At 38.5% G+C, this 12711-nt stretch overlaps 1 protein-coding gene across 3 annotated transcripts in view; it reads right to left on the reverse strand.

Moving 5' to 3' along the window:
• LOC130682338 (metallothionein-1A-like) overlaps positions 1–12711 on the reverse strand; it is a 64946-nt gene that overhangs the window by 35875 nt on the left and 16360 nt on the right. The window contains exon 2 of one of the 3 annotated variants that reach the window (XM_057496721.1): positions 12100–12219. The exons of the other annotated variants lie outside the window; for them this stretch is intronic. The gene's annotated coding sequence lies outside the window, so the exon portion shown is untranslated. The remainder of the gene's footprint in view (positions 1–12099; positions 12220–12711) is intronic. 3 annotated transcript variants of the gene reach the window in all.

Here is a 12711-nt window from a genome sequence, read left to right on the forward strand (position 1 = left end):
AGCGAGTGGCGAGTGTGCCCCTGGATGGAGAGAAACGGGTGAGCAGGAGTAGCTGAAGGAGAGGCGTGAACCAGGCTTCTTGTTAGCAATAAATGGGTTTCCCCCACTTTAGGTTTTCCCTCAACTGATTTTGGCTTCACTGGTTTCACTGGTTTATTCACCCCATGCTGGGAACATTCTTTCCTCCTGTAACTACACAACCTTAATTCCTTTTTGCCATATGACTCACAGGTTCCAGGGATCAGGATGTGAGCATCTTTGTAGAGACATTTTCCTGCCTACCCCAACTACCTTTATTATGCACAATAAAAATAATAGTTGCTACAATCTAGCAGGCACTATAGCACATGACATGACTCATTTAAGCATTACTACTCTGTCCCTGATGTATGGCAGTGGTGGTACTGCAGATTGGTGGAGAAAGGAGAGGCTATTAAATGTTTTGAGAAATTAAGTATCCAGACAGAAAAAACAAAGAAGACTATGGATCCCTAGTCTCGCACAAAAATTTCAGATGAATCAAACAGCTAAATGTCACAAAGCTTTAAAATGTACAGAAACTGTGTGTTGAGTGTAATCGTAATTCACAGCATATTTAGAAATGTGCCACTGAATGAAGTTTGATAAGCCTGAAGTAACTGCTCTGCTTGTTAATGTTTGGGTAAATGGAGGAAGGCAGGAAGAGAGAAAGGCAAGCATATTCCACTCCTAAAGTCACATCGGACCTCCTAAATATGCTTCCCAAATTAACAATGGCATGTTTGCAGGAAATTAGACACTAGGCCTCTGGTGCTTATCACTATGGCGCTGTGTGTTTCATGGTATTTCTCACTGAACTCATTATTTCTGGATTGTACATAACTTATTTCACAACTATTGTACATTTTTACCTAAATTCTCTTTTCTTAGCTTTACTTGAGGGACCTAAATTGCTTGTTTTCAACTCTAATCTTAGGATATGTCTATGCTACCTTTAAGTTAAGTTTATTAGTGTAGGGACCAAGGGCATGCCACGCCATGATGTGCCATTGTGACATGAAGATTATTTTGAGCTGAAAAACTGTCAAGGCCCAAAAGACTCAGGAAAATCCTTTGGGCATCCCCCTCCACTCCCAATAACAGAACAAGAAGTTGGAGGGAGGAACTCCTCCAGAAGAACCATCACCAGAGAGCTATATTATAATGTAAACTAGGAGTGATAGGAAGGAACGTGACAGAGTCTGTTAAAATTTCTCTCTGGGCCTCATTGGTTCTGGGTGGCCCAAGAGGTATTTTGTTTACCAAACATTTACTTTTTCATAGTCCTCTGAATTGATTCCCCATTCCTTGATGGGCCCAGTCTCAGACCCCAACTGCCTTCTCCTTGGTTCAGGATGACATAAATACCTCATTCTCTTTCACTATCTTTGCAACCCAAGTGTATGGCTTCCCCATGGATAGATAAATAATTGAACTTTATGAAAGTTGTTTTTTTTTTCTCCTATTCATGTCTCATGTCAGTTTGATTCTTGGACCAGCTAGAAGAAAGAACCTCGAGGGACAGAGGAAATGTCTTCCTCCCCAGCATTAGAGACAGCCTTTCCTTTGAAAATGATTTTTGGCTCCTCTTACCAGAGGCTGCCATTTGAGTTGGAAATGAAAGTTCTAGCTAGACAGTCTCTTTTTACTTAACAATGTCTTTGTCACAAATTGGAGTCTACAGCCTGGCAAAACTAAAAGCCAAACTTCTACTTTGCTCCTGGCGTAAATTCAAAAGGACAATTTGTACCATTTGTAAACTAATCAAAACAGATCATCCACAGTAAGACTGGGATAACCTTTAGTTCCAATTCAATCTGCTTTGAGTTGGTTTTGGATTGTAGTGTTTGTGGAGATAATTGCCCCTATTGCCAACTTGATGTTTATTCTCTTTCACCCATGGAAAAGGTGCCATTGAACAAATTAAGGGGGATTATCATGAAGAGTAGGTAATTGCCAGTAAGTTCAATAAACTCATATGAGCTTTGGAGCCAGAGGGTATTTTTTAGGCTTCTGTTTTTGTCATTCGCCAGTCATGTTACCTAGGAGGAAATGCTTATTCTCTCGGTGCATAAATTTCCTCATTTGTAATAATAGATTCCTGATAGGGTTGTGATAGGCATTCAAGATTATATATGAATTTCCAAAAGTTCTGTCTGGGACAGGAGTGGTTTTTTGATAAATGATACGTATTATTTTTGAAAAATATCATTGATAATTGAAAATAATTTAAAATTGAAATCATTGAAAAATATTATCACCACTTGCTGATCAATGTAACAGAAATAATGTGATCATTCTCTTAAGACTTAACATGCTATTTAATTTGCATGATAGCAACTAAATATAATAAGATCTGGATGTTTCAACCGGGGCATAGGCTAGAAATACAGTTTAAAGTTGTTTTTGAGAACAGACTGATAATGCTCAGACTTACTTGCTCCTTTTCTATGAGATCTCCTGCTGACTAAGGATACACAAATGTTTCCCTTTCTCACACTTTTGGTTCAGAAACAAATCTATTTCCAATATTTTAATAGGAATAAAATATAAGAACAAAGTAAATTTGATGCATTATATCACTGAAAATTAAATAATAAACCACATGATAGAGCAGAATTTAAAAGCTTTTTCATTTTTAAAAAAAATCATGATTTAATAATTTATATTCCCCAGGCATGCAGCCCTAGGAAATTTCTAGCCCAGGACATCATAGCTCTACTTAGAGTCTACCAAATTATTTGCATGAGATTTTTCCACAGGGAAATAACTTCAAATATCCTTCCTCCTGACACCCAGAACTTCTCTTTTCCCTCCATAGCTAGTGGGTTATTATGTTTAAAGCATACAAGATTGGTTAATATCAAATAAATTCATATTCAAAATCCAAATTGTGTCATTGAAAAGGTATATTTAAAATTAAACAGAAAACATTATTTAGTTGGTCGATTTTCTGGCCTATCCAAATTATGCTTATGATGCCGGGGTTCTTGTTTGCAGAGCCGAAGAATGAGCTTCACAAACAGTCAAGGTAGGAGAGCAAGGTACAGGCTTTAATTTAGAGATACAGTGAAAGGACAGAGCTCCCAGCTTACGCCAGGAGGGGACTGGAGAGTCCGTAGTGGTGCATTGTCTAGGGGGTTTTATAGGCAGTTGAGGATTTTTCGAGAACATGAAAAGAACTTAGGGGTGTGGACTTGTTAAGTGGTCCCTGAATATTTAGAATGAACTTAACACGAGCAACTTCCTCTAATGATTTCTCTCTGACATATCAGCATCGTGGTCTGGGAGCATATGAAATAAGGCCACCTGCTCAGCCCCACAAGGTGGGCTAAGGGATTGTTTGCTAAGAAGTAAGTTAGGAATCTCTAACGTCTTAACTTCTTGGGTATTAAAATGCAATCTTATCTTCAAGGTGGAATCCTTCCTGCCTTTTACTGTGTTGTTTATGCCTGGACTTACTTGCTAAATTAGTTGCCCAGTTTACAAAATCACTCCATCAGATCTGAAGGAGGAAAGACAGCACATAGGCCTGGGCCTTTTAGTATGCTAAAGTGAACCTTACCCATGATTATAAATGGTTAGCATAATAAAACATGTGCTACTCTTCTTTATCTGGGGAACATTAACTGATTTCACTGAAGAATGATTCTAGAGCTCAATATTTAACATAGAGTTTTAGCAGAGGGGTTTCTTTGCATGTAGTTACATTGCTCTGACTGCAAATATCCCGCACTGCCCCCTCTGGAGGCCCTCACCCTACTCTGACTACATCCACGGTCTCTGTCTCACTTACTCTATAGGCCTGAATAGTCAAGGGATAGTTACAATTATTGGGAGAAAATAATTCTATTTATGTAAGTATATATATATTTAATAATCTTCAGACTAGCATTGCATTACATAATTTGTGAATTTGAATTTCTGGAATTTATAAACATTAATGTGCTATTATATTAACATATGTTAACATATTAATGTGATATATTAAGGGTAATTTTTTTCAGAAGTGCATAAAATTCAGATTCCACACTTTATAAGCCTTTATCTAGTGTGTGTTGATAAATGTGTAACAAATGGTTTCCAGGAAAAAATAGCTGCAGTTTGTAGCATTGCTTAATTCTGTGTAAAAACTCCCAGCATAGCAGATTTAAAGCTACCAAAGCAAAATCACTGAACACAGAACTGGAAACAAATGCATGGAATTGGCTCTCCTGAGCCTGAAAGAGTTCTCCAGTACATCTGCATATTCATAATAACATAATTTCATGTAATCAAATTGAATTTAACTTAAATTGAGTACCTATTATGAACTAGCTCCTATTCAAGATATTGGGGATATCTCTCTAATTGTATATTATTTATGTTCTATGTTTTTGTTTATTTATTACCAGTTTTTACCCTAAGTAAAAGCCTCAGGAATGTAAGGATTTTTTCTTTTTAGTTTATTTTTTATTTCTTTGACCATAAAATGATGCCTGACACATAGCAGATAAGAAATAAAGATATGGGGGGCGGAGCCAAGATGGCGGCATGAGTAGGACAGTGGGAATCTCCTCCCAGAAACATATATGTTTTTGAAAATACAACAAATACAACTATCCCTAAAAGAGAGACCAGAAGATACAGGACAACAGCCAGACTACATCCACACCTGCGAGAACCCGGCACTTGGCGAAGGGGGTAAGATACAAGCCCCGGCCCGGTGGGACCCGAGCGCCCCTCACCCCAGCTCCCGGCGGGAGGAGTCGGAGCAGGGAGGGAGAGGGAGCCCAGGTCTGCTACATAGCCAGCCCCAGCCATCCGTACCTGAGGGTGGGGTGCTGGATACTAGGGAAACAGGACAGTAAGACCTGTGAGCGGGTCCCCGCAGCCTGCGCCCCTGGGACAAAGAAAAGCAAGTACTTTTTGAAAGTCTTAAAGGGATAGGGACTCCACTGCTGGACAGAAGCATCCCGGGACACTTAGCCCAACACCTGGGAATCCCAGGGAACTCTGGGTGCCCTAAACCCCTGGGCAGCAGTTCTGAGACCCCTCACAATGATAAACAGCACCCCCTGTCCATTCTCCCTCCGGCACCCCACCATAGCAGAGCAGCAGCCTGAGGCTGCCACACCCACAGCAAGGGAGCTTCCTCCATAGCAGCTGGGCAAGAAACAGACCCAGACTACATGCAACTGCCCAACACAAGCCACTAGGGGTCGCCATTGTCCCAGTAAAGAAAGGCCAGGAGCAAGTGGAAAAGGTCTTGGCTCTCCCACATGGCAGGCAAGTCAATAGCATACCACTGCATCTATCAACATGAAAAGGCAAAAAAATTTGATCCAGACCAGGCTAACCCAGACACCTTCCACATCCTCTCCTGAGAAGGAATCTGGGGAGGTAGATTTACCCAATCTTCCTGAAAAAGAATTCAAAACAAAAGTCATAACCATGCTGATGGACTTGCAGAGAACTATGCAAGAACTAAGGAGGGAGAATACAGAAATAAAACAATCTCTGGAAGGACTTCAAAGCAGAATGGATGAGATGCAAGAGACCATTAATGGGCTAGAAATCAGAGAACAGGAACGCAGAGAACCTGATGCAGAGAGAGATAAAAGGATCTCCAGGAATGAAAGAATATTAAGAGAACTGTGTGACCAATCCAAAACGAACAATATTCGCACCATAGGAGTACCAGAAGAAGAAAAGAGAAAAAAAGGGATAGAAGGTGTCTTTGAAGAAATAATTGCTGAAAACTTCCCCAAACTGGGGGAGGAAATAGTCGCTCAGACCACAGAAATGCACAGAACTCCCATGACAAGGGACCCAAGGAGGGCAACACCAAGACACATAATAATTAAAATGGCAAAGATCAAAGATAAGGACAGAGTAGTAAAGGCAGCCAGAGAGAAAAAAAAGGTGACCTACAAAGGAAAACCCATCAGGCTATCATCAGACTTCTCAACAGAAACCGTACAGGCCAGAAGAGAATGGCATGATATATTTAATGCAATGAAACAGAAGGGCCTTGAACCAAGGATACTGTATCCAGCACAATTATCATTTAAATATGAAGGAGGGATTAAACAATTCCCGGACAAGCAAAAGTTGAGGGAATTTGCCTCCCACAAACCACCTCTACAGGGTATCTTAGAGGGACTGCTCTAGATGGGAACACTCCTAAAAAGAGCACAGAACAAAACACCCAACATATGAAGAATGGAGGAGGAGGAATAAGAATGGAGAGAAATAAAGAATCATCAAACAGTGTTTATAATAGCTCAATAAGCGAGTTAAGTTAGACAGTAAGATAGTAAAGAAGCTAACCTTGACCTTTGGTAACCACAAACTTAAAGCCTGCAATGGCAATAAGTACGTAGCATTCAATAATCACCCTAAATGTAAATGGACTGAATGCACCAATCAAAAGACACAGAGAATGGATAAAAAAGACATAGAATGGATAAAAAAGCAAGAACCATCTATATGCTGCTTACAAGAGACTCACCTCAAACCCAAAGACATGCACAGATTAAAAGTCAAGTAATGGAAAAAGGTATTTCATGCAAAATACAGGGAGAAAAAAGCAGGAGTTGCAATACTCGTATCAGACAAAATAGACTTCAAAACAAAGAAAGTAACAAGAGATAAAGAAGGACATTACATAACGATAAAGGGCTCAGTCCAACAAGAGGATATAACCATTATAAATATATATGCCCCCAGCACAGGAGCACCAACATATGTGAAACAAATACTAACAGAATTAAAGGAGGAAATAGAATGCAATGCATTCATTTTGGGAGACTTCAACATGCCACTCACTCCAAAGGACACATCGACCAGACAGAAAATAAGTAAGGACACAGAGGCACTGAACAACACACTAGAACAGATGGACCTAACAGACATCTATAGAACTCTACATCCAAAAGCAACAGGATACACATTCTTCTCAAGTGCACATGGAACATTCTCCAGAATAGACCACATGCTAGGCCACAAAAAGAGCCTCAGTAAATTCAAAAAGACTGAAATCCTACCAACCAACTTTTCAGACCACAAAGCTGTAAAACTAGAAATAAATTGTACAAAGAAAGCAAAAAGGCTCACAAACACATGGAAGCTTAACAACATGCTCCTAAATAATCAATGGATCAAGACCAAATTAAAATGGAGATCCAGCAATATATGGAAACAAATGACAGCAACAACACAAAGCCCCGACTACTGTGGGACGCAGCGAAAGCAGTCTTACGAGGAAAGTATATAGCAATCCAGGCATATTTAAAAAAGGAAGAACAATCCCAAATGAATAGTCTAATGTCACAATTATCGAAAGTGGAAAAAGAAGAACAAATGAGGCCTAAGGTCAGCAGAAGGAGGGACATAATAAAGATCAGAGAAGAAATAAATAAAATTGAGAAGAATAAAACAATAGCAAAAATCAATGAAACCAAGAGCTGTTTCTTCAAGAAAATAAACAAAATAGATAAGCCTCTAGCCAGACTTATTAAGAGGAAAAGAGAATCAACACACATCAACAGAATCAGAAACAAGAAAGGAAAAATCATGACAGACCCCACAGAAATACAAAGAATTATTAGAGAATACTATGAAAGCCTATATGCTAACAAGCTGGGAAAACCTAGGAGAAATGGACAACTTCCTAGAAAAATACAACCTTCCACAACTGACCCAAAAAGAAAATCTAAACAGGTCAATTACCAGCAAGGAAATTGAAGCAGTAATCAAAAAACTACCCAAGAACAAAACCCCCGGACCAGATGGATTTACCTCGGAATTTTATCAGACATACAGGGAAGACATAATACCCATTCTCCTTAAAGTTTTCCAAGAAATAGAAGAGGAGGGGATACTCCCAAACTCATTCTATAAAGTCAACATCACCCTAATACCAAAACCAGGCAAAGACCCCACCAAAAAAGAAAACTACATACCAATATCCCTGATGAACATAGATGCAAAAATACTCAACAAAATATTAGCAAACCGAATTCAAAAATACATCAAGAGGATCATACACCATGACAAAGTGGGATTCATCCCAGGGATGCAAGGATGGTACAACATTCGAAAATCCATCAACATCATCCACCACATCAACAAAAAGAAGGACAAAAACCACATGATCATCTCCATAGATGCTGAAAAAGCATTTGAGAAAATTCAACATCCATTCATGATAAAAACTCTCAACAAAATGGGCATAGAGGGCAAGTACCTGAACATAATAAAGGCCATATATGATAAACCCACAGCTAACATCATACTGAACAGCAAGAGGCTGAAAGCTTTTCCTCTGAGATCGGGAACAAGACAGATGCCCACGGATGGAGCTAGAGGGCATTATGCTCAGTGAAATAAGCCAGGTGGAGAAAGACAAGTACCAAATGATTTCACTCATATGTGGAGTATAAGAAAAAAGGAAAACTGAAGGAACAAAACAGTAGCAGAATCACAGAACCCAAGAATGGACTAACAGTTACCAAAGGGAAAGGGACTGAGGAGGAAGGGTGGGAAGGGAGGGATAAGGGCAGGGGAAAAAGAAAGGGGGCATTATGATTAGCATGTATAGTGTGGGGGGGGGCACGGGGAGGGCTGTGCAACACAGAGAAGACAAGTAGTGATTTTACAGCATCTTACTACGCTGATGGACAGTGACTGTGAAGGGGTATGTGGGAGAGACTCGGTGAAGGGGGGAGCCTAGTACACATAATGTCTTTCATGTAATTGTAGATTAATGATACCAAAGTAAAAAAAAATTGAAAAAAAGAAATAAAGATATGTTGAAGTGAAGGACACAATCTCTGTCTTCAATGAGCTTGAAGTCTATCAGGAAAAGAAACAAATGACTTTTCAAGAAGAAAAACAAATTAGAGCATATTATAATTAATAAGCTTTAGAATTTTCTAAAGGTGAAAATTATAATAAATTCCATAATACTATAATTAATAATCTATCTCTGTACCAACAGCTACATTTTTATTGATGTGTTACTTGTTTGTGATTCTGCAAAGAATAATAGCAATAATGCTGACAGTAATAGAAAGCTTTTATACAGTGCTTATTCTATTGTAGGATATACTGAATAAATTACATATATTATTGAATTTAACTCTCATAACAGTCTTTCAAATATGCACTAATTTTACCTTCCACTTCAGAAATGAGAAGAGTGCGCTACTTCCAAATAGTTTAGTAACTTGCTTAAGTCAAAGGCCGTAAGTGTCAAGCTCTATTTTGAACCTGTCTTTCTGATTCTAGAATCTATATTCTTTTTTTTCATCTTTTACTATCAGTGTTTTTAATGGCCAAATATTTGAATAACCTCAATACTCAAGAATAGGGTCAAACAGATGATGTTCTTTCATATGGTGGAATACAATGGCTGCCACTGACAATCATGATATAGACTCTCTATATTCTTAACCTCTATTCAGGTTAACATTAATTTCCCTCTTTTTTGTTTTAAAATGGTCTTTGAGAGTTCACATTTTCATTTTCATGCTTTGCAATGTGCAAATGCAAGATTGGCAATTGGAATTTATTTTTTAAAATAAAAGATGCTCTACCATTGACAACAGGGTTCCCACAAAGTGCTTCAAACTGGCCACAGAATTTGAATGAGATCACTACAGATTGTGAAAGGAGGGAGTCATAAATGATACTTTCCTGAGAGTGTTGGGAGCCCACGGGCTCACTATGAGTAGATATTAATGATGCAGACAAGTATTTTAGGGTCTTGTGGTGGAAAATAGGGTAATTAAACATTTCTTATACTAACTACCGCTGATTCTCTTATCTAGTACCTACACAGTTTTTATATGGTAATTTATTCAATGTCTTCATCTGATTTTTGTAATTGTCATGATTCTGCCTTTTAGTAGTGCATGACTTTTGGCAGGTAAGTGGGGATATTAACAATAAAACCTCATATAGTTGAGAGGAGTAAATAAGATGATTCATGTATTTTAAATAATACCTGGTACATGGTAAGTAAGCACTTTCTATATATTAGCTTTTATTATTTTTATTCTGAACATTGGAGAGACCTAAGCTAAGGAAGAATAACCTTTCAGCATTTCTTAAGTTAGGTGACAGAATGCTGAAGTATAGTGCTATAGAGCTTGGAATGGGCTGAGGAGTGGGGTGTAGTCCAGGGCACAGTAAAGATCCTAACCCCCAATATTGTATCTTCTCCTAAATATTCCAGTTAGCCAGCAGTTCACAAGTTTCTCTTTTAAAATATACCCTCATTTTGCTTCAGATGTTCAATTACTCTCATTAGTTAGCTTTCTTCCTAAATACCCTTTCAAAATTGTCTTATTTCTTATTACAGCATAATCTTTTATAATAGGAAGTGCATTTTATTCATTGCTATGTCTTACAACATTCCATTTAGTAGATTCCTCACTATAGTCGCTGAATCAGAAATTAAGAGGAAGCAAAGGGAATTGATAAATCTATGAGGTGTGTGTTTCTTCTAATCGAACCTACTTTTTAATTATTGCTTTTCCAATTTTACCTTGTATCTGTCAATGTCTTAGTAAAATCCCATTTGAAATGCATTCACAGACTTATTTCATAGATTATACCAATGAAGTTGCTCAGCCTGTTTAAGTTAGGATCACCAGATTTTAGATAACTGAATTATTAAAGTTAAGACTTAAGGTTTGGCCTCCAATGACACAGAAAGGCATCAGATAGCCACTGATGCTCAATTCATTGTTGTTCTTTCATACAACAAATATTTACTTTAGTACTTCCTCAATACCTGTGCCAAAATGTCAGGGACATAGCAGTCAACAAACCAGGAAAAAAAATCCTGCCTTTGTGGGCTTATATTGTACTGGGGAGAGACAGACAATGAGTATGTAGTAAGTCTTGATGATGAATCCTATGGAGAAGGATGAACAAAGTTAAGGTGGAGAGAAGACTGGGGGATAGAACTTGCTATTCCAGTAAGGGAGGAGAGCTCACTGATAGGGAGGTGTTTTGAACAAAGGTCTGAAGGAAGTGAGGGAGTAGCTCATGAAGATGAACCTTGGGGTCAACACATTCCAGAGGGAGGGAACAGCAAATATCGAGAGCCTAAGGAATTGGGGTGCTTGGTGCTGGTAAAGAAAAATTGCACCTGGCAAAGTTAACCAGGCAACGAAAATTTTATTTGACTATTGTAATGGGGAAGAGAGATTCAACTCAACTCCACAAACAAAGGGCTGGAGACGTTTAAGAGCTGGGTTGGTGGGCATCCTAGGTTCTCAAGCTGAGCAGCACTGGTAATTTGAATAACTATTTGCTCTGGGAGGCTATCTTAGTCCCTAAAGGATGTCTAGCAACATCCCAAGCCTCTAACCACTGAATACCAGTAGCACCTCCCCCTGCTCCCCAAATACCACCCCCAAGTTGTGACAATCGAAGATGTCTCCAGATGTGGCCAATGGTTCTCCTCGGAAAAATCACCCCTGGGTGAGAACCACTTTTCTTTGTTATGAGGACTATAGAATTTAGTAAAAGATACAAATATGGGTCCAGAAAATTAAGGAGGCTGCTCTATAATATTTGGTTGTCACAGATCTTAAAAAAGTCTTTTCTTTTTCGATTGTATGGCACAGGAAAGTCAAATCCCATTTTACCTGTACATGGTTAGGTATGCAATCATTTTTTATGATGTTGCTTCAAGGACACCTACTGTAATCAACTGGGGCCAGATGGCTTGGATTCATGAAATGTACTCAACCGCATTGATAATATAATAGCTCCTAAATTCACAGAAAAAACTTTTGAAACTGACAGAGTAGAACTGGCTTATAATTATATAAGGGTTCCAGGGCCTAAATAACAAAAGGAAAAAGAAAAGAAGACTTAGGTTGGAGTTGCTAAAATATCTAGTAATGTAGTCTTATTTTTGGACTACTCAAAGCAAGAAGAACTAATGGTTACTGGGTTGGTTTCAATTTTGGAAAATCCTTACATAGACTTATGACTGTTTGGGAGACTCTAATAGTCATTTCAGACTGCCGTAACAAAAATAGAAGACTGGGTAGTCTAAAGAAGAAAGTTATTTCTCACACTTCTGGAGGCTGAAAAATGCAAAATCAAGGTGCTGGCCAATTTGGTTCCTGTTGAGTCCTCCATTGCTGGTTTACAGGTGACTGCCTTCTCTTTGTGTGCCCACATGGCCTTTCTTCCCTATGAGAGAAAAATAGCAAGTTCTTTTGTGTCTCTTCTTATAAGGGCATTAATCACACCATGAGGACCCACCTTTATGATCTCATATAACTCTAATAACCTCCTAAAGGCTCCATCTCAAATACCAACACATTGGGGGTTCATGCTTTAACACAATTTGGGAGAATGCAGCATTCTGTCTGTAACAGGGACTCTGGAGGTACTGAGTTAACACTTTGAAGGATGTGGGCAAATGTCCTAGGTGATCTCAAAAAGGCTTTTTCATAAAGAAGTCATTGAACAACAAAGCTCCCTAATTAGACTGAACTGATTTCTTTTCAGGAAGATACTGGGGACATTAAACCAGAGGCTATTACATTCCCTTGGAGCACAGTTCCATCTCCTGAGATTTAATTCCTGCCTAGTAGATGCAGTGATTCTCAGCATTTGATTTTTTTGTGAGATTCAAATCAAAAGGTAAAGATTTATACCTGGAAGTAATAAAATAATTAA

This window comes from Manis pentadactyla, unplaced genomic scaffold (assembly GCF_030020395.1).
Source record: "Manis pentadactyla isolate mManPen7 unplaced genomic scaffold, mManPen7.hap1 scaffold_296, whole genome shotgun sequence".
NCBI classification, from domain to species: Eukaryota; Metazoa; Chordata; class Mammalia; order Pholidota; family Manidae; genus Manis; species Manis pentadactyla.